The 17,925-nt window shown below is 43.8% G+C and overlaps 1 long non-coding RNA gene across 1 annotated transcript in view; it reads right to left on the bottom strand.

Moving 5' to 3' along the window:
* Positions 1–527: 527 nt before the first annotated feature.
* Positions 528–17,925, bottom strand: part of LOC148685668 (uncharacterized) — a 72,296-nt gene continuing 54,898 nt past the window's right edge. The window contains exons 2-3 of the long non-coding RNA XR_015950231.1: positions 12,731–12,862; positions 528–1,207 (exon numbers count right to left, since the gene is read on the bottom strand). This is a non-coding gene — a long non-coding RNA (uncharacterized LOC148685668). The remainder of the gene's footprint in view (positions 1,208–12,730; positions 12,863–17,925) is intronic.

Genomic DNA, 17,925 nt, shown 5'->3' with positions numbered 1-17,925 from the left:
AGGGATCATGGGAGTTGTAGGCCAAAACATCTGGAGGGCCGCAGTTTGGGGATGTCTGATCTAGAGCTTGGTAAAGATAGCAAAGTTGTTCAACTTTCATCTGGGTACATCTGGGATGAAAGGCACCATGAGCACTGTTGCAGCACAGCGACCAAGTGACAGAAACAAATGTGCATTGAAAAAAAGTAAAACTGTTGCATAAGGGAGGCATATTATAGCAGGCAGGCAGCTTGATGAAGGGAGAGCAGGTGGTTCTTGTCCGTTGGGTGTGAGACTCACTGTCATTTCGCTTCCTCTGGGAGGTTGGCAGCAACATACGAAGTGCTGTGGGAGAAACATCAGTGTAAATCCTGTCTGGATTGGCTGGGAAAGAAGCCCAGCTGTGGCAACCCACCACTTTGTAATACCCGACATACAATTTTCATCACAGCAGGGACAGAGAAAAAAGTATTCATCCGTGGAGCAAAAGAAAGGGTTTACTTAACAATGAATGCTTAAATATGTAGCACATTTCAAATCAGGGGTGTTTGCAAGACCACTTGGGACTGTGCTGTGACTATTAGGGTGTATGAGATTAAATGGTGGTTCTTGTGGTCAAGCAGTTATAGTAGTGATAATACGTGTAAGTCACCAACAAGCCTGTGCGGAATTGTCCTACAACGAGCTCAGGTAGAAAGGTATCTGCCTGATTCCCTGTATTCTCAGAGTAGAGAGCACCAGGCTAGATCAAACAATAGGTTGATTCAGTATAATACAATTTCATATACCTAGTGGTACAGAACAAACATAGTTTTGCCACTATGGTGAAAGCAAAGTAGCTCTTGAGGCGTAAGGCACATAGGTATACATTTGAATATTTATATTGAATTAGACTTTAGAACATCAATTTATCTGACTGTTCCCCAACTTTATGGGAAACTACCAAAGTAGCTTTACATAGTGTAATACTCCTTCCTTCCTTCCTTCCTTCCTTCCTTCCTTCCTTCCTTCCTTCCTTCCTTCCTTCCTTCCTTCCTTCCTTCTCCTCCTTCTTTAGAAAAGGAAAATGGTCCAGCTTTCCTGGAAACATAGAGGATGCAAAGACAATATCTGAAACTTCTTCTTCTTCTTCTTCTTCTTCTTCTTCTTCTTCTTCTTCTTCTTCTTCTTCTTCTTCTTCTTCTTCTTCTTCTTCTTCTTCACCACTGCATAGGATCAAACCAGATACCTAAAGAGGAATGATACTGTTGTGAAAACAGTGTTTGTTAGTGTGAAAGATCCTTGAGCTCTAATGGAAGGGAGGGACAGGTTGTGGCAGTAACAATGGAGATAGAAAACCTGTTTGAAACAAACCAATACTAGACCGGTGTGCTTTTGTTCCTGCTAAGGAGTAAGGGCTTTACTGCTTGGGCTTTAATTTATTTATAGTTAAGTGAGGCTGAAGAATATTTTCTGGGTTATAATACATCATTTATAAGACCTTGAGCAGAACCAGGATATGCTTTTGCCATTTTAAAATATAAGGGCCTGTTCGTTTCATACCACTGCACTGCTGGTTTAAAATAAGTGTCTTTTAAACTAGTGGTGCCTAACTGCTATAAGAAAGAGAAATCCAGACACCAAGCCTATCTCACCAGGAAAGGAGGAGGAGGAGCTCAGTGGTAGAACATTTGCTTTGCATGCAGCAGCTCCCAGATTCAATCACAACATCTGCAGGCAGGGCTAGGAGACAGATACCCTTGTCTGAAATCTCAGAGAGACACTCTGAGGTAGGTGGACCAGTGGTCTGACTCAGTAAAAGGTACTGTAGCTGCCTATGTTCCTAAATGTGGACCTTTGAAACCATGTAAAATGTTTTGGTCCCATTCCCGAATCATCGTGAGCATAAACGGTTGTCTAAGCAAGTTGGGTGTGAGGGTTGCACAAGTCAATGGATGTGAAACAAATCAAAGAAGATGCAAATGGCAATTGGGGTTTCTGTGGATTGCCGTTTGCTCTGATTCAGTGGTAAAACATGGGTTTTCCTGGGGAAAGTGCTGGGGGGGGGGGAAGGAGATAAACTGCCCAGACACAGAGCTTTAAAGTGGAGACCTGTGCCAGGAAAGCAGCACCGCACAAAAGGAAGCCTGGATGAGTTCTAAACCAAAGCACTCCAACTGGACTGTCGCTTTAGGCATGATTCATTATGGCTACTTGTGTGAGCAGTGGTACATTGACAAATTCTATTGTAATACCTTGGAATCTACACCACTGTGGAGATATGATTGCTGACCTGTGCTAGTAGGAATACTGGTCTGTATGAGAGTGCAAAGCAGGGTTTGTAAGGCATTCATAGGCAAAGTGAAGATTCCTATCAGTGACTGCTGAAGCTGCCTTTTGTATATTATCTTTTGTACCTGAGATCTAGCAATTGTCAGAGTCGCTTCCCCTGCATGCCCCAAGGCTGCAATCTAGAAGGTCAGCTTGTTCCTTGTATTTGCAAGGAGCTGAAGCCATCAGTCTTTCAGGGTAGGGCAGATTCAATAGAATAATAATATAAAAAAATATATCTCGTGAGAGACAGAAAGGGAAAGAGCTGGAGAGAAACACCAGTGTGATAAAAAATCAAATGTGAGAGGTTGAGTTGTGGGAGATTAAGGAACACAGCAGACAAGCTATGTGCCACCACCCTTCCACCTGCTTACTTCTCTCTCCTGCCCTTGTTCGTGCAATGGCTGTGCTTGTCATGCCTCGGCCTCTTTGTGTGGCAAGGTCCTGAACCCTCCCCCATTGTAGAATAAAGACACTTGACACCAGAATTTAGGTTAATGGGCTGAAAAAGGCCACAACTTTATTGATTACAGAATGTGAGTGGTATTGGCTTAGGCATTGGAACCAATGACTATATCTGCCTCCTGCCTGCCTGCTGGGAGACTAGTAAGGGTTAACCACCGATAGGAGGAGCCCTGTTGATGCACATCAACTAGGAATTCCCCCAGGGTCACGGATAGGGGTTGTGCTATTGCCCTGGCCCCCGTCTGGGCTTCGGACAGAGGACACGCCCCCTGGATTCCTTTAATGGAATACCCTTGAAATAGGAGGGATAAGTGATGGCCACCACCTCCCCTCCCCTCCAACCAAATACTCCATTGCCTAACCGCCCGACCTTACAGAGTTGAGATGATTTGCTACGAGGTAGGTGAAAAACCAAGTGGCTGGTGCCAATTTGCCAAGTGGAAACAATTCCTACCAGGCCCCCTGGCCAACCAAGGTGACTAACTGAAGTCCATAGCAAGGTCAAAGGATAAGGACCTAACCTTAGAGGGTGCGAGCCTGGCCGTGGCTTGTTTAAATGGGCTAAGCCACGCCCCCTTCCACCGATCGGACTGGCCAATATGAAAAAAACGCGGCCAGGAACTCCCAGTGACGCAGAGCTACCTAAGCCCCACATGCACGGGTTGGGCTTATGATCTGCCTGCAATGTCGACTCCTGTCACGGTCCGGTCGGCGGGCGTCAGGACCAGAGGCAAGATGGTGGTGAAGAAGCAGGGTCGAAGGCAGAGGCGAAGGTCCACGGGGCACGAAGCAAGGCGAAGGCAAAGCGAGGGTCCAGGAACAAGAAGCAAGGCGAAGGTCCACGGGGCAAGAGCAAGGCGAAGGCGAAGCAAGGGTCCAAGGAGCAAGGAGCAAGGCGAAGGATCCAGGAACAAGAAGCAAGGCGAAGGTCCACGGGGCAGGAGCAAGGCAAAGGCGAGGCAGGGGTCCAAGAAGCACGGCAGCAACAAGGCAAGGGTCCAAGGAACAGGAGGCCAGATGCAACCAGGCAGGGATAGCGTTGCTGTGGCAAAGAGCTGAAAGGAAATGCTGGGCTTTTATCCCTCCCAGCTCCTGCCACCAGGTGCAGTGAGATCTCAAGTGGCCTCACCTGGGTGATTACTCCTTGCCTCTCCAGCACAAGCTGAGGACTTCACCTGTGTGGCTACGCCTTGCTTCTCCAGCACAAGTTGAGGCATGCCGCAGTCCTGCAAAGCACTACAGGCCCCAGAGCCTGACTCCTGCCCATACTCCTGACAACTCCCTGCGAGGGTAATCTGCTCTCTCCCAGTCTAAGGAAGGGACAGTAGTCCTTCAGAGCAGGGCATTCAGGCCTGTGCAGCCGCATCTTTGCCACCATGGCTAGAAATTATATTTTAAAATATTTAAAAGTTTAAAGTTATTTTAGTAATTTTAAAGTACATTTTTAAAAGAATTTCTAGTCACAGTGACAAAGCCACAACAGTGTGCGTAATCTCCTTGGTCACCTTGCCCAAAATGCCTTGCTCTGAAGGACCACTGGCCTTTCTTCAACGTGAGACAAAGGGAGGGAGCTGGAGGGTGAGGCACGCCCAGTGCTACTGCTATTTTAGGAGTGGCAAAGCAATTGACAAGGCTGTGTGTAAAAGAGGAGGAAGTGGGGTGGAGGGGCGAAATCAAAGAAGAAGAAGGCAGGGGATTGCTTTGGAAAGCCATAGATGAGCTTTGTGCCATGTGGGTTGGAGAAGAATTGAGGAAATTTGCTATTCCCCCAATTCTTTCTGCTTGAGACAATTGCCTCATTTTGCTTGATGATCAAGCCAGCCTTTGAGAAATGGATTGGGTGTATGTGATGAAAGCTGACTGATAAAAGGAAACAAGGGCGTACCCACCATGCGGCAAGTTAGGGCAGCTGCCCTACTCTAGAAGCAGGGCTGGTGGGCAGAGGCGGAGCACAGCCCGGCGGAGCGCGAGTTCGCCATTCCCGCCGCACCGCGCCGCACCCTCCCTCCAGCTCCCCGGCGCGCCCTCAGGCAAGGCCAAGCGCGGCGGGGAACCAGAGAGCGTGGCGCGGCGGGCGGGAACGCTCCGCTGGGCTGGGCTCCGCCTCCGCCTACCAGCCCTGCTGCTAGGGAGGGGCACAGCCCGGCGGAGCGCAAGTTCGCCGTTCCCGCCCGCCGCGCTGCGCCCTCCCTCCAGCTCCCCGTCGCGCCCTCTGGCAAGGCCAAGCGCGGCGGGGAACCAGAGAGCGCGGCGCGGCGGGCGGGAACGCTCCGCTGGGCTGGGCTCCGCCTCCGCCTACCAGCCCTGCTGCTAGGGAGGGGCACAGCCCGTCGGAGCGCGAGTTCGCCGTTCCCGCCCACTTTGTGGCCCCTCCCCTTCCGTGCCTTGGCCCCTCCCCTTGCCCCCCCCTAGTTTTGATCCTGGGTACGCCCATGAAAGGAAACCTGTATAAAATAGGAATGTAAGCAGGCATTTTGACTTTTCTTCATCGCCACCAGTGCTGTTTCTGTTCTAGTTCTAGTTACAGGTAGGTAGCCATGTTGGTCTGTCATAGTCGAAACAAAAAAAAAATCCTTCCAGTAGCACCTTCGAGACCAACTAAGTATCTGAAGATGTGTGCATGCACACAAGAGCTCATACAAGTAACAAACTTAGTTGGTCTCCAAGGTGCTATTTTTTAAATTTTTGTTTCGACTCCACCAAAATTTTGTTTCGAGTTTCATTTCCACCAAATACTATGTTACTTGTCTTGCTGTCTGCTTTTTAAAAGAAGCTACCTAACAAACGTAATTTAGGGAACTATTTAAATTACATTCATTTCATATTAACATTTAGAAAAAGTCATCAATTAAGTTTGTAAACTTAAACCATCCTTCTTCCCGCAACTGATTGTATTCACTTGGCTGATTTCTATCCCTGACCACAGGAAAACAAGAAAACCACAGCAATTTCTGCTTCCTTTTCTCTTTTCTTTGGAATTCTCTGACTTCTCTAGAATAAAGAAAGCTGGGCAGAGTTGGAAGAGGACTGAGGAATGGATTTGGGAAGGAGACAGCAGACAGAGAAATCTATTTCTCTCTTTTTGACTTTATCTGGCCCTACCCTCTGCCCACCATGAGTCTCCCAGCTCTCAGCAGACTACCCAAGAGGGAATGTGGCTTCTGACAGATAAATTGTTTCCTTGGCAGGCTGTTTCCTGAGTAAGCGATCCATCTGCCAGCCTGACTCTGCAGGGTTTGTGAGAGAAACTTGTCTTTTTGTAGTTTGAATGGATGGAAAGACTGTAGCAAATAGGCATTTCTTGTTGGGCTTAGCTGGAAACGGGGTTCCGCTGCCTGTTGAAACAGTGCCTGCTTTCCTCCACTTAGTTTCTGTATCAGTGCTCCAATCTTTTATTTTTCAAAACATTTTTTTACATACCACTGTGCCATAAAATATATCACAAGGGTTTGCAATGATATAAAATCATAAAACCATGCAATGAAATAAATAAAAATTAAAAACAAGCATCAATAGACCACCGTGAGGGATATATGCTAAATTGCCTGCATAGACCTGGTGGAATAGAAATATTTTCAGCAGGTGTTTAAAAGTTTGCATAGAAGTCACTTGCTGATTCTCTGTTGGCAGGGAGTTCCACAGGACTGGGCTGTTGGCACTGAAGACTCAATTTCTCATTGTTGTCAAATGAGTCTTACCAACTCGGGGAATGACTAAAGATGCTCTTCCACATCACCTCAGTGATCAAGCTGGAATATAAAGGTTCAGGTCAGAGGCATAGCTGGGGGACGGGACGGGACGCGACACTAAAATGTGATTCCTACATTGCAGGGGGTTAGACTACAGTACCCTTGGAGTCCCTTCCAAATCTACAATTCTATGATTCTGTGGATATCCCAAAGGTCAGGGTAAAGAGGTGCCTCTTTAGCATGTGTTGAAAGGTACCTAATGAAGGTGCTAGGCTCACCTTTTTGGGAAGGGATCTCTACAATTCAGGGGCTGGCCCAGAGAATGTCATTACCTGGGCTGCCACTGCCACACACACACACCCAACTTGTGGTGATGCTGGACCAGGGCCTGGTCTTGTTGTAAGAAAGCATGATGATTATGATCAAAATAAGAGAGATTTACAACATAAATCTCAGTGCAACATAAACTCATATATTCATTTATGTAAGGACCAGATACTGTTATTTTATGTAACATCTTTGCCTGTTTTCTTTCCCCATTGACATCAAGGATGTCAAGAGTTAACTCATTCTGAGTTGTGATAAAGAGCTGTGGCCCAGTAGGACTTCACCACATGGCTTGGTGTCCCTGTGAATCACAACACTTTACTTAATAACACGGCAACTTAAAAAACGGATGGATGTTTTTTTAAAAGCTGCTAGAATATGGGCACACTTTGTGCTCGGATACTTAATGGTGGACAGAGCTACCTGTTTTATGAGTGCTTTGCAAGTTTGTGCCACATTGTGCTACTAAAAATGCAAAAATGACGGGTGGTGTGCATCTCTTTTATCCTCGGCTATCAAATATGGAGGGAGTGGTGTCAATGTCAATTGGTGCTCGATCAGCTCATCTCAACTTCAGAGGAGAAAATGCACAAGGTGGGTAACTGATAGAAGAATGCAAGTACTGTGTTGAAAATAAAACAAGGCACAGAGCAAAGGAAACTTATTCTATTGCTCCCCACCCCCAATACTGATGCTGATTTTCCTGAAAAGGAAGAAGAAATAAATGTGTATTTGGAGTTAGCTGCTGTTAACTAAAACAACTGGTTTAAATTGAAATGATAAGTTTTCATCTTGGATATATGTAACACATTCTAGGAATGGCTACCCATTTAGACAACCCTAATACATAAAAGCTTCAAGCATGTTTTATTTTTAAACTGTATCACAAGCACAATTAAGTAGATTTAAGGCTGTAGCAGCTCTATATGTGCTTACCTGGAAGCACCGTCAAACTCAATTGGGCATACCTGCAAGTAGACACATATAGGATTGTAGCGCACACCTATTACACTCTGTTCTGCTCAGAGACTGTTTTTGTTTCCTGCTAATTTTGAAGCGGATAAGGTAGGCATGAGTTCAGGTTGGTAATGGATTTCATGATGTCTTCGATTTACATTACAATAAACAACGTCTTCTGGGACCCAAATGCAATCAGCACAAAACAAATCCCTTCTCAACACTGGGGAAAATGAGCGGAGGATTCCTGCATTCTTAACACTTGTGTACAAGAGGGAATTTCAGCAGGTGTAGTTTTTATGGCAAGCTTTGCCTGCTGAAATACAGTACCTTTTTTAAGACCACTATTAAAGAGGCAGCAGCCTTGTCTTCTTTTTCCCAAGGCCACCCTATTCCGAACTGTAACTGTGGTTTCCTTCTAGTCCAGGCCACCATTCCTATGACCACCAATTGCTAAGGCTGACTTCTAAGGAGATGCAGGTATATATTTTACTTATTTACAAAAGTTTTTATATATCACCCGGTGGAGGGGGGTTAACTTGAATAAAATATTATGAGGGAAGGTAAGTCTCACCCTGCATAATCAATCACATGACGTGGCGCATGCACACCATTTGAATGGCAGTGCCCATCAACCTGGGGTGGGGATGGCCCCCTCCAATATTTTATTGGGGAGGGGGATTAGGGGCCCTGGCCCCTTGGGGTTCTCTACTATGCCACCACCTTTTAAAATATCACGATGGTGTACAGCAATATGTAGGCAAAGAAACATAAAACACCTCTAAAAGCAGTACAAAATAATTAAAATGACTGACTAATCAATAAAGTTTTAAACAGCTGCATAGGCCTGTCAGCATAAAAAAGGTCCTTGAGAGACACAGCTCATCTTTCGATGCAAACACTTGATTTCTCATTATGCTCAAGAGCTGTCAGTTGCTACGAGTCTTGAGCAGAATTTGTCCATACCTATGCAAACTTTGGGCCAACTTCTGAGTCAGCACAGCTTTCTCTACTAAAAGCTGATGATTTTACTCAGGGCAACTTTGACCTGATGATTTGATGAAGAAAAGTTAACTCGGTGCAGCTCAGTTTATTAATCCGATGTGATTTGTTTGGGAATTATTATTTCACGCACACTGTCTCTTGCTCACCATTGGCATTTTTAGGAGCTTCATCATCAGTTCCATTGCTAATGGCCAGTTCATTATCTCTATTTGTACCGTCTCAGATGTCTGTGCTTGCTTGGTGGGTGGATGCCAATGTATGAAATTCACAGCTTGTTTTGCAGTTTGACTCTTTCTTCTGGCTGCTTAATTATTACTGTAAATGGAAAACGCAGAGCATAGCTCACCTCTGAGAATAGCTATGAGCAAAGCTGTGCATATGTTCCCAACCATTAGCTGAGGCATCCTTCTGGAGGTGGGAATTGGAGGCATCACATTGCTCCCTATCTTGACAGATCCAGAAGGCAGTTCTGGAAGATGATAGCTCTTCTCCTTGGCACTTATGCTGTGGAACTCTCTGGGGATCTATTTTGTCCCTATGCTATTTGGGGGATGGTTGAGTGTGGTCATTTAGCAATTTGGGATAAGTTATCCTCAGTGTGCTGATAGTGCCCAGTTCTACTTATCTTTCTCATTGGATTTAGTGGAAACTCTGGCAGTCTCTAACCATTATCTTAGTTCACACGTAACATTAAGCTTGGTGTGAACATGTAAGCATACAGGCTCCCAGAGAGATGATGGCTGCCTTGCTCTTCCTCAAGTCCTCCTGCTGCTACACTGCTGTGAGCTAAGCCATGGTTTTGTTTAGCACAGGCATCCCCAAACTTCGGCCCTCCAGATGTTTTGGACTACAATTCCCATCATCCCTGACCACTGGTCCTCTTAGCTAGGGATCATGGGAGTTGTAGGCCAAAACATCTGGAGGGCTGCAGTTTGGGGGTGCCTGGTTTAGCATGTCATTTGAACTTGAACTAATGGTTTATCTGCCCCAGGCAAACCATGAGTGGTAAGCTATCGAATAAACATTGGCTACAGGTCGTGTTTTGGCTGGAAGAAAGGGAATATTTCAGAGTCAGAAAACCTGGGATTCTACCTTTTTTCACTATGATTCAAGGCTATGGATTGGCACTGGGAGCTTTCCTTTGACTCATGCTCTCCTTCCACTGCCCTCTTCTCCCCTCCCCCCCATTTGCACATTTGTTTGCTCCTCCACTTCCTAGCTTTTGCTAACCATAGTTTTCTGTGATGGCTGAATTGGTGAAACCACACAATTTCAGTTAATGGTTTGGTGCCATAGTTAGTGAAGGGAGAGGGGGAATACCTTTTGGAAACAGCTGATTGCCAAACGATAGTTTGGCATTATGTCTGAACTGAGGCCATGTGTGAGATGCACTGTAAGAATGAATTTACAGAGTAGTGTTTCAGAAATTTCTAAGTGTGGGCTGAAAATAAGATACAAGAAAGAAGGGGTTAATACTGGGGAGACTGTGCCCACTGGTGCAACTGAAATAATAATTCCAGACACCCCTGGTTTCAGCACTTGAGGTACTCAAACATAGACATGATTCAAGTGCAGCACGTCACATGGTTCACCCCTCTCATGGGCTTGTACCACAGTAGAAGACACTGAGTTTTCCATTCCACATGCAGGAAGTGCCCATGATGTGAGTGTTTTCCAGCATGCAGTCACAAACATGCGTCCTGAGAAACTGGGAAGCTGATTCAATGTGCCTTACATACTTATGCCTCTTGCCCAGTATTCACACACTTACTTAATTAGATCTTCTAAACTGAACATTGGAAATGGGCAAAACTGCTGCGTTATGTACTGGAAAAAACATTGAGGACAATATGGTTTTTAATCCAGCTTTCCACTGGATGATTTTAACTCACTAAAATGTTGATCCAAATTCTGACATGCACTGGAATGGTCTGGGTCATGCTAAGCATGCTGGGACCAAATCCAAATCTGTATCTGGCTTGAATGACCAATAGCTCCTGAGCTTGGTCGGGGTTTCAGGATGTGTATGTTTACAATGCTAGGAAGGCCAGCATCATATCCTAATGATGGGCTGCATTTATTAATGTACCGCAGGTGTAGCAATGTAGTGCCCTCCAGGTGTTGGTGGATTTCCATCATTGCTGGCCACTGGCCATGCCGGTTGAAGTTAATGGGAGTTGGAGCCTAACAATACCTGCAGATAGGGGTGCCAAACTCAATAGAGGACAGGACTTCTGTGCCTTTAATTGCACTGCTCTCTTTTGAGTCTGGAAACCTTAAAGAGAAACCAGCAGACCTTTTGTTTAATTTCCAAGCAAAGGGTCTGCTGGTTTCTCTTTAAGGTTTCCAAACTCAAAAGAGAGCAGGGCAATTAAAGGCACAGAAGTCCTGTCCTCTATTGAGTCTGGCAACCCTACCTGCAGAGTAGCATGTTGACTGCCCATGCTGTACTGGGTCATGCCAGATCTAATGGAATGAGGTTTCTTTGAAACACTCGCAGCACAATGTGGGGTTTTTTTTTGGCAGCAAGTCCTTCTGAGTTCAGTGGGGCTTATTTACAAGTAAATTTGTATAGGATTGCTGCTTTAGCTTCCAAATTTTCCATTAGGGTTGGTATTTTAATCTGGCAGTCCTGACTGATAATCATCTCGGAATGGCATAATCAGAAGGAGAGCTGGTGAATTGAAATGCCACCAGGAACACAAAATTCGTGTGCCTATATGAAAAAGCAGAATACTGAACATTCCAGAGGCAGCTCAATAGGTGGGAGGTTGAGATAATGCTCTAATAAGTTAGGCTTTGAATCCCTGCTGGGAATTGAAAGCACACACTTTGTTTAGAGTGTGCTTTGTTCACATTGCAGAAACTGACTCATGACTTTGCGCTACTGATATTTCGGGTGAAGTTTCCATAAATAATGTGTGTAAAGCAGTATTGTTCCGCAAAAGGGCCAGGGTCAAGAAAATGAGGGACAAAAATCAGACTGTGTGCTAAACTGCTGCAAGAACTTATGTAATTTTCTGCTCCATTGTTGTGACAGTCTCATAACCCGTTTGGATTCAAAGATTTGCCTGACTCAGCTTGTTTTAATGGATTGAGCTTCTTTCTTTCTCCTAAAAAGTATCAGCCAGCATGCTAAAATAAAACAGCATAGCAAAAGAAATATATCCTAGTTTGCAACAAAGATGCAACGCATTAAGGGAGCAATCCTATAGCAAAATTTCCTGGGACGGGCAGGTTAGGATCCAGTGGCTCTCCAGCTGAGGTAGAAGGTTTCTGGTGCAGCCAGGCTACACCATCTTAACTCCCTCATCTTTGGCTCAGTCAGATATATTTCTCTGTATTTCTCTCATCCCAGCTGACTAAGCCATGCCTGGAGGATCTTAAACCAACATGAATAAACCCTGAAAACGGGCTTTCTGAAGTGCAGTATCAGAGAGGGGTGGGGACTTAGGCTGGATCCTAAGCCTGTTCAGCTTGGTCATGTGATTTGGCAACCAGGCATATGTTAAGCCTCCGCAAATGATTGTGTAACTCAAGCACTATTTTAAAGGCTTGTTTTCCCTCTGACAGGTTTAGGCCTGCTCAAACAGATGTAGCCCTTGTCTTGAACAAAGATTGAACATGTTGTAACTTTATGACAGCTTAATTTACGCAGGTTTGCTTTATGTCAGCTTCTTGTGTGTAGGATTGTTCTCTCAACTGCCATCTTCTCTGTCATTCCCTTCTTTAAAGTCAGCATTCAGCTGAATGCAAACATATGTTGAACACCATTCATTCTGCAAGCAAATGCATCTCATAAAAACACGAAAACAGGAGTCATTTGCAACTTTAAACTCTTTCTAATACAAAACTTGCTTGTAAAACATTGCAGTCAAAAAGAAAGGGGGCGTGTGATAAACACATATTTCAAAATATAATCATGTGCCATTGTTTACAGAATCTGTGGCAATTGCTTTGCCTTGTAGTTTAATTGTCACAAACGGTGTAGTTCTTACCATAGTGATATGAGCTTCCACAGCGTGAGATGGTTGAACCCAAGGAACTCAGGTGAGTCTATACTATTCACTGAACTGTATACTACTGTAATTGCAGTAGGAGCTGCAGAATGCAAGGAAACTTGCTGAACTCTGTTGAGTAAACAAGGAAGTAGATCAGCTTTTAACAATGGGTGGCCTGTTAATAACACAGTGAGGCCGAGAAGTCTGTTAGAAAACAATAGGGGGGGGAAATCACTTCTGTTCTCAGTTTCCAAGAAAAAGGTGTTACAAATAGATCCAGGTGAAATGTTTGTCCTTGCCTAGAGAAGAAATATGAGACAAAGAAAGTGAAATAAAATCTAGTCATTTGTTGGACCAGTGTCGTTTTAATACAACATGATGTCTACATGTTTTGAGAACATCATTACCATTTGTGGGTTGTGGGGTGGACTGCTGATGTAAGATGCCTGATCCTGAGTCTTTGGGATCAAGCACAGGTGTTTGGCCAACTGCATTTGGCAAAGGTTGTAGCTGTACTTGATGGTGAAAATTCAGATACTTAGGACTTAATGCAAAGTGCAGCCCTCAAAGGAATTGGGAGGGTGTGTGTGTGTCCATAGTTATGTTTGACTACAATCTCCCACAATTTTAAAGAAGAATTCATTTTACAATATGTGAGATAACACTGAACAAGCCAAGGGTTGTTCATTCACATGAGATTTCGATTTTAAGCCTTGCATGTATAAACCAATCAGAGGATGAGTTCAAACTTCCTTAACTCAGGATAGCTATATGTAAACCCAGTCATATTTTTGAATCAGCCCCTCAAAGTATTTTCAAATGAATATGCCATTGTATAACACTTAAACATAGACCTGAGAAGGCAAGTGGGTTTTTCTCTCTCCTTAATTGATTCTAATAGACAATTTTAAAGAGGTAGGGAGGTTTTCTTTTCAGCGTACTTTCCGTAAGTGCTCTCTCTAGGGGTTATTAATGAGAATAAATACTGTTAAAGTAGAAAATTAACCTATCTCAGAAAAAGCAACAACAACATGGTGCCAAATCCAAAATGTGTGGCTGAGTGTCAGGAGTATAACATGCATTTTAAGATTTCCTTAGTGGATAGAGAATTACTGCATATAGCGTTGTTTCCCAAATAATTGAGACAATCACTTCATAATATTCTTTTCACATTCTCCTTGCTGCACACAGTGCAAAGCAATATAGCTTTGTGAAGCAAAGCATATTCAAAGCCCTGTAATTACTACTGCAGTTTAGATAGCAGAGGAGGCAATAATCTAAAACGGTTCTGTAAGCTCCTAGGTGTTTTATGACTGTTTCAAGGAACTCAGAACCAGATCTTCAAGATTCTAGTGCAGGCTATCTCTCATTTGGTGCCATTATTAGAAAGGAGCAAACAGAAAATAAAATATTTGTGCTGCCAGAAAATGAGGTGTTCCCCCCTCGCCCCCCTGCACCGTACCATCTTTTCAACAAATATATTTAGTAGATTCTGGACATCTCATGCACATAGGAGAAAACTTTCCCAAAGTTCTTTTTTTCTTGTGTCCAGGTTAGGGTAGACAGGAAGTGTGATGCACATTGGGCTGGGAAGAAGCAAGAAGTACACAAGGCATTTCAATCACCATTGTGATAATCTAATACTACAGACCTGAGGCTCAGTAATAACCCTTTGTTATGGGTATACAACTGAGAAGAAACATGTTAGACTGGGTTTACCTTGATTTATGGCTTGCAGTGAATGTGCAGCAGCAGTCACAAAGCAAATGAGGCATATCTATGGTTCACCTCTAAGAATTTATTTGTTAATTATTCACATTGATATCCAGTGAACTTCACTGACCAGGCATTAGAATCCTGGTCTCCTTGGTGCTTTCTCCACTGTGGCTACTGTGGAATGTCTTGATTGCTTGAAAGAGAGGACTCCTGCAACAGCGGTACTGGCAAAAGATGGTTCCTATATTAGGGAAGTGAGGAATCCTAATGGCTGGAAGGAGCAGCATACAAGACCATAGGGCAAAATTCCCCAACATGCTGTACTCCAGACACTTTGGAGTATCATCTCTGGTTCATTGACCATTCTAGCTGGCATTGATGTTTCAGACTCCAGCTCTCCATTAGCCTCAGCTAGCATGGCCATTAGTCTAAAGTTACCATATTTTTTTCAATGAATCCGGGGGGACATTTTTCAGCTTCCTACTAAATAGATGGATTTTGTCAGGGGACTGATTTGTAAATTTGGGGACTGTCCCCGGGAAACGGGGACTTCTGGTAACCTTACATTTGTCAGGAGTGATCCAACATGTACAAAATATCTGGAGGGCATCATGTTGATGAAGTCTGAGCCAAAGGGACAGGGAGGGTATGTAGGTGCCAACACCCTGGGGCCCTGGGTGCCCAAGCACCCACAAAATTCCCCATGGCCTGGGCACCCACACATTTTGGTGCCACACACGGTCACGGGGCCAACCTGGGAGGGGGAGGGAGGAAAGTTAGGAAGCTGAGTGGAAACAGCCAAGAAATTAAGCAACACATAGTATTTTAATATGCACAAAAAAGGCTAGAGGGTAAGGTCAAAAGGGTGATTTGTCTTGGGATGTTACATACATTTTCTGCGGCAGTCTAGAGGCAGTGTTCACAGTGATGAAGTTCCCTACCCTACATACTGTATTACTCAGAAGTTGTTGAGTTCAACAAGATTTTGTCCTACATAAGGGTATACATTGAATAGGATTGCAGCCAACAATTGAGTGTTTACAGGTAGATGCTTTTATCACTTTTATCAACCAGTAAATTCTATGTGTAGAATTCTATGTGTAAAATATGTAAAGTTCAATGAAAAATAATTCATTTTTCCAGTAGTTATTATTCTTATTCAACATCTTTATCAATGACTTGGATGATGGGCTTGAGGGCATCCTAAGCAAGTTTGCAGATGACACCAAATTGGGAGTGGTGGCTAATACCCCAGAGGACAGGATCACACTTCAAAATGACCTTAACAGATTAGACAACTGGGCCAAAGCAAACAAGATGAATTTTAACAAGGAGAAATGTAAGGTACTACACTTGGGCAGAAAAAAATGAAAGGCACAAATACAGGATGGGTGACACCTGGCTTGAGAGCAGTACATGTGAAAAGGATCTAGGAGTCTTGGTAGACCACAAACTTGACATGAGTCAACAGTGTGATGCAGCAGCTAAAAAAGCCAATGCAATTCTGGGCTGCATCAATAGGAGTATAGCATCTAGATCTAGGGAAGTAATAGTACCACTGTATTCTGCTCTGGTCAGACCTCACCTGGAGTACTGTGTCCAGTTCTGGGCACCACAGTTCAAGAAGGATACTGACAAACTGGAACGTGTCCAGAAGAGGGCAACCAAAATGGTCAAAGGCCTGGAAACGATGCCTTATGAGGAACGGCTTAGGGAGCTGGGTATGTTTAGCCTGGAGAAGAGAAGGTTAATGGGTGATATGATAGCCATGTTCAAATATATGAAAGGATGTCATATGGAGGAGGGAGAAAGATTGTTTCCTGCTGCTCCAGAGAAGCGGACATGGAGCAATGGATTCAAACTACAAGAAAGAAGATTCCACCTAAACATTAGGAAGAACTTCCTGACAGTAAGAGCTGTTCGGCAGTGGAATTTGCTACCAAGGAGTGTGGTGGAGTCTCCTTCTTTGGAGGTCTTTAAGCAGAGGCTTGACAGGCATATGTCAAGAATGCTTTGATGGTGTTTCCTGCTTGGCAGGGGGTTGGACTGGATGACCCTTGTGGTCTCTTCCAACTCTATGATTCTATGATTCTAGTTGGGACAATGCCTCACATACTCAAATTGCACTTACAACTCTGATCCAGTAATGTATATAAACATTTGCTTAACTCTCTGCTCAAAGTTAATTAGATGTTTATTTGCTAAACTATCCCAAAGTGCTACTGAATTTAATGGGGCTTATTTTCTTGTAACTGTATGTATAGTACTGTAGCCTCAATACAGACTTACCGTAACAATGAAAACGTTTTTGGAAGATAAGATAGTTACTCTGTTTTTCAGTAATGCAAACATTCATAAAAATATTAAATATTACAGAAGCCACTGTAAGAAAAATAAACTTAAACGGTTTAACTAGGCAAAAATTAAATTAAATTAAATTTAAAAACCTGATGTTCTCAAATGAATGTCCTTGCCATTAATTTTATAAGAATCTGACACAGTATACTGCCTGGTGTGTGTGTCAAAATAAATTACTTCCACAAAAATTATCTCTTTTCTCCTGAGTGCCAGATTTCATCCTTCATTTCTCTCTCCACCGCTCTTCCTTGGGTTATTCAAGATGTCATAAACTTAGTCAGGCATGAGGAATGATGTACATAATGAACATGAGATAGAGATCACTAACATACATTAAGTTAATGTTCCATCCTTAAGTAAGCGACACATTTCCATTAGTATAAAAGCCTGTGAGCAGGGCTTGTTCTGATTTTATTTTTTCGTCAGTTCCTAATGATTTTAGGTGCTTTTATGAATAATTTCTCATCTGGTCTGTTTATGAACTATAAAGTTATATTATGTGCAGCAGTACAGAAGCTAGTAATCGTTGTTGTTATTTCCAAATGTGGATGGTGCCTAGCTGTATTTCCCAAAACTCTCTGCAGAACTAGTGCCTGGAGGCAGTAATGGCTTGGATGAGAACCCATAAAATGAAGCTTAATCCCAACAAGCAAGAGGTGCAGTTGGTGAATCATTCCCATGGCCTGCATTTAAGCAGATGACTGGTTCCAGAAGGTGCTGTACTTACGAAGAAGTAGGTACCTGGGGTTACTTCTGTTTCCAGCTTTGTCACTTGAGGGCCAGGTGCTTTCAGAAGCGAGGAGTGCCTATTTTATTTATTTATTATTTCAGATATTTATTATATACTGCTTAATAGTAAGAATTTCTAAGCGGTATGATGGATTGCAATTCATCATAAAAATGGAAAACTACCTTAAAATGACTTTGGAAATAGGAAAGTCTTTGTCATGCACCTGAAATTCTGAAAGGAGGGAGCAGAGGTGTCCTTCCCATAGGGACTAGTGGCTCATTGCACCAGGGCGCCAGCCTCCCAGGGGCGCCCCAGCATTGGCGTGACGCAACGAGCCACTAAGCCCTATGGCTCCGCCGCCGCCACCTCCTCCTCTCCCTTGGCCGCG

The sequence above is a fragment of the Zootoca vivipara genome, chromosome 5 (genome assembly GCF_965207765.1).
Source record: "Zootoca vivipara chromosome 5, rZooViv2.hap1.1, whole genome shotgun sequence".
Taxonomy (NCBI): Eukaryota; Metazoa; Chordata; class Lepidosauria; order Squamata; family Lacertidae; genus Zootoca; species Zootoca vivipara.
The sequence above is the reverse complement of the archived record's forward strand: the minus strand, read 5'-3'. Positions and strand labels throughout refer to the sequence as shown.